Source organism: Sceloporus undulatus, chromosome 6, assembly GCF_019175285.1.
Source record: "Sceloporus undulatus isolate JIND9_A2432 ecotype Alabama chromosome 6, SceUnd_v1.1, whole genome shotgun sequence".
NCBI lineage: Eukaryota > Metazoa > Chordata > Lepidosauria > Squamata > Phrynosomatidae > Sceloporus > Sceloporus undulatus.
The window spans coordinates 153,589,393-153,593,975 of NC_056527.1; positions in this window are offsets into that span (position 1 = coordinate 153,589,393).

Sequence of the window (4,583 nt, forward strand, 5' to 3'; positions counted from 1 at the left end):
CTCCAAGGCTGAGAGAGTGTCACTCAGTGGGTTTCCATGGCTGAGCAGGGAAGGCTCTCCTAGTACTAAACTAGGGTACACTTGAAAGGAATAACTCCCAGGGCTAGCTAGTTTGGCCAAGAGTCAGAAATTCTGGGAGCTGAAGTCCAAAACATCGGGAGGACCAAAGTTTGGGAACTGTTGGTTGCAGAACTTTGTATATGCCTTGAAGTTACCTGTAGACTTATGGTGACCTCATGAACTTCATAGGTTTTTCTTTAAAAGACCAAGGATACTCAGGAATGGTTTGCCTTTGCCTTCTCAGATATGGCCTCCAACAGCTCATATTTCTTGGTGGTCCCACATCCAGGTACCAACCAGACCTGATCCTGCTTAGCATCCATGATCAGACAGAATCTGGTGCATTTTGGGGGGTGGGGGATATTTTGGCTCTCATAATTCCCAGTGAACATGGCCATGTGGATGGATGGTTGGGTTTGTAGTAAAAGATGGTCTAAGGAATGCTGCTCCACAGACAAGAACATGAACCAATGGATTCAAATTACAAAAAAAAACCCCAGAGAGCCCACCCAAACATTAGGAAGACATTTTTGAATGTAAGAGCTGCTCAGAAGAGGAACAGTCTGCCTCAGAATCTTCTTCAAAGATCTTTCAACAGATGCTTGATGGTCATTTCTCAGAAATGCTTTATTCCTGAGTGGCAGAGGTTGCACTGGATTGCCCTTGTGGTCCCTTCCAACTCTATGATTCTATGACCAATGATAAAGGATCTGGGAGTTGTAATCCAGAACATGTGGAAGCGCTAAAGCTTCATCATCTCTCCTTGAGCACCAGGAGGAGAAGTCACAGCTTATGGGGCCAACATGGCCTCGGAGTCTGGAGGCGTCTTTAAACCAAGGTTGGGTAGGCATCTTTCAGGAGTGCTATGAGGGTTGGACTAGGTGATCTCTGTGGCCCCTTCCAACTCTTAGATTCTACGATCCTAGGTCCTGCAACGGTGCCATATGAGAAAATAAATACTCTCCAAAAGGTGATGCAACCCGGCACTTAGTGATATTTGCTCATTCTTAGTGTGAAGCCAGACTCAAGGACTGTTTTGCAGAGCAGAGCAATATATTTTTTTTAACAAAAGAGGCACAAGTCCCAGACGGCGATTGGCAAGGCGTGTTCAGGAGGAGGTGTGCGAGGTTGAGCTCCAGCTGCCTGGCACGCAAGGACAATTCACGGTATACCCAGCAGCCGGGAGGTATGGTACCCAGCCCTGCCTGGCATGGGCAAAGTGTTTTGTTCTGTAATGTTTGTTGTCACGCACATTGGATGTTGCTGCCTTGAATGGAGTGGCGGGGAGGGATGTGTTTACCTGTGGGAAAACATTCCTGCCATTGCTTGGGCATGATTCTCCACCAGATGCCTTCATGCCCTTGCTTCCTAGGTGCCAGGTGTTGACGATCCCTTCCATAACAGGAATTTCTTGTGTGGTTCTAGCCCATTGGCCTGATTCTCTGAGGGGTGAAACGTTTCAGGGGCACACAGTTTACTCAGATTTACTAAGCTTTCTTCTTTGAAAGGAAGCTTATTGGCAAATTATTATATTTGCATTTATTTACTGATATATAGGTCAGGCAAGCCAGCATGATTTGTGATTTGAGCATGAGACTTAGACTCTGGAGATCAGGGTTTGATTCCCAACTCAGCCATGGAAACCCATTGGGTGACCTTAGGTGAGTCACACACTCTCAGCCACAGAAATCATAGGCTGATAAGTTCACCTTAGGATCTCCATAAGTTGGAAATGACTTGAAGGCACACAACAACAACAACATACAGGCTAGGCAGAGAAGAAGCCAGAGTTTAAACCTGGGCCCTTTTCACACTTTACAGTTATTGCACTATGATGCTGCTTGACCTGCCATGGCTGCAAGTTATGGGCTTTCTAGTTTGGAGAGGCATAGGAGCTCTCTGGCTGAGAAGTCATGGCAGTTAAAGTGGAATCATAGTGCTATAATTATGTAGTGTGAGAGGGCCCCCAGTTGCAGATAATAATATAATTGATTTAACAATATAATTTATTGATATTCCGCCTTTTCCCAGAGGAATCAAGGCGGATTACAACAGAAGTACAACAATAAAATATCATAAAAATTCAAATTCGTGCTAAAACAGTCCCACACATTCCAACCCTCCCCTAACCATAAAACATAATCCGAAGAGCAGTAAAATAGGCATTAAAGAACAAATGAAATTAAGATTAAATTAAATTAAAAATTTCAAATACAAGTTGGCTACAAATTTCGGGGAGATTTGAGTGCGAAGTACCCTACGAAGGACACCATTTTCTGTTTAATGGAGAGGGGAAATTGCATGGCCTTTTAGGTTTTCAGAAAAGGCATGTACTGGAGAGTATGGTGGAGTAGCTTTGTTTGGAGGTTTTTAAACAGAGGCTGGATGGCCATCTTTTGGGAATGCTTTGAATGTGAGTTCCTGCATGGCAGGAGATGGACTGGGTGGCCCTTGGGGTCTCTTCCAACTCTATGATTCTATGATTCTTGCCGTCAGTAAAAAAAATAAAATGAAATGAAATAATGATTCATTAAATAACTAAGAATTTGTTGCTGTTCCTTGGTAACCCAAATCTGCTGCCCGAGGCAACTTCTGTTTGTTGCCTAATAGGAACAGCTGGCTCAGGGGAAATTGAGTAAGAACAACTACCCTGAAAACATTAACAAATAGAATTAAAAGATTTGTCATGGAAGATGAGAAGCATGCCACTTACCCAACAGTAAGTAAAAACAATATATATTCAGACGTGTTCTCCTTTTTGATGGGAAAGGATATCTTGACATGCTTAAACACCATGTTTTGTTTGGTTGTTTAAAGGGAGCTGCTAAAGATTTGTCACCCTTGTGTGAGAGTAAAAGGCCAACACACCATCCTTCTCACGTTGCAATACCAAAAAAAGAAAGTTTTGAATTTGTATTGACATTCTCACATGCTAATGGCATATAAAGGCCTGTGCCTGGCTTTCCACACCAACAAATGCACCTGAAGAAGTAGACTTAAGTCTATGAAAGCTCAGGCTGCCAGCTTCTTTCTTTTAATTAGTCTCAAAAGTGCTATAAGATCTTGCTACATACAATCCTGCTAGTTTAAGAATGGAAGCGTACAGGCTTGGGATCACTTTCCCTCATGACAGTGCTTTGGTGATCTGTGGTTGTGTTATCTGCATGGACAAATGCCACCTTCTGGAAGAAAGGGCAGAAGAAGCGATCAGAGCTGCCAACCTTTTCCTGAAACTGGCTACTGTATTACTACACAGCAGCCGGTTTTGGGAAAGTGTTGGCTGCCCTGAGAGGGAAGGGGAGAGGTCAAAAAGAGCAGAATCATGCCCACTTGCACCATATAACTGCTTGAGAAGCGAAACTGTAGCAGAAGGGACTTATTGCACAAAGGCAGTGGTGGAATTACTCGCCATTTCCGTTTCATTTGCAGGATGCTTTAAATATGCTTTGATCTGTCATTAATGCTGAAATCAGCCCCAGGCCTCATTCCCACTTACAAATAAATCAGTTTGCGATCCCAATCGATGGATCGATTCAACAGCAGAGTGTGGTTCAGATTACATTTGCCCTGATTGCATTTTTTCCTTGTAAAATAATCCGCTCGAACCGGTCGAAGGGCAAATTTAAACCAATTCCAATCTGCATCTGGTTCACGATTGTGTGGAATCGATTTATCCAAAAAGACTTGTAAAAAATCAGCATCAAAAAGACACGGGTTAAATGGATCTAGCGCATGGCCCCCTCTCTGAATCGCTACAGTGATTTGGGTCAAGCTGGGAACCAGGGTCATTTGAACCGATTCAAATCGATTTGCGATCCAGTTTAAAAGGTAGTGGGCAACAGGCCCTGGTGTGATAAACTCCAAAGCTTGGATGGCAATCTGTCACAAAGAGGGCTTTGATTTTGTCTTCTTGCATCGCAGAAAGGGGTTGGACCAGGTGACCCTTGGGGTCCTTTCCAATTCGATTATTCTGTGATTCTATGATACTACTTTAAGCACTGTGGCTCCATTCTATGGGATCTTGGGATTTATAGTTTCATGAAGTACTTGGAGTGTTTTTCTGGAGAGGTTGAGTGCACACTTCCAAACGCCGGTACTAAAGCTCTTTATCACAGAATTCCATCACTATCACTAAATTTTCAGTCCCAAGATAGTGGCGATAGAGAGAATGGTTGAGACATGTTTTGACTGACCAGAAGGACACAACAGTAGAGTTTCATCGTTTTAGACTTTTGACATACAGCTTTTCAGTTCAGAGGGCTTTCCTTCTTTAGATTACAAGGCGTAGTACTTAACTTCAAAAGCCTGCCCTATGGCATTTGCAGGCCCACTTGGTCATTCTTTTTGAGAAGTGCCTTGAAGAAACAATATAGTGAACAACCTGAGCTTATACATCTTTTGCACAAATATTTGCTTAGCCTGGTGATTGTTGATGGGATTGCAATGCTTCTGTGTTTGCAAGCAACCTATGAAATATGGGCCTCATTTTTGCCTCTCTGAAGGCTTCAGGAAACCCTACAGCA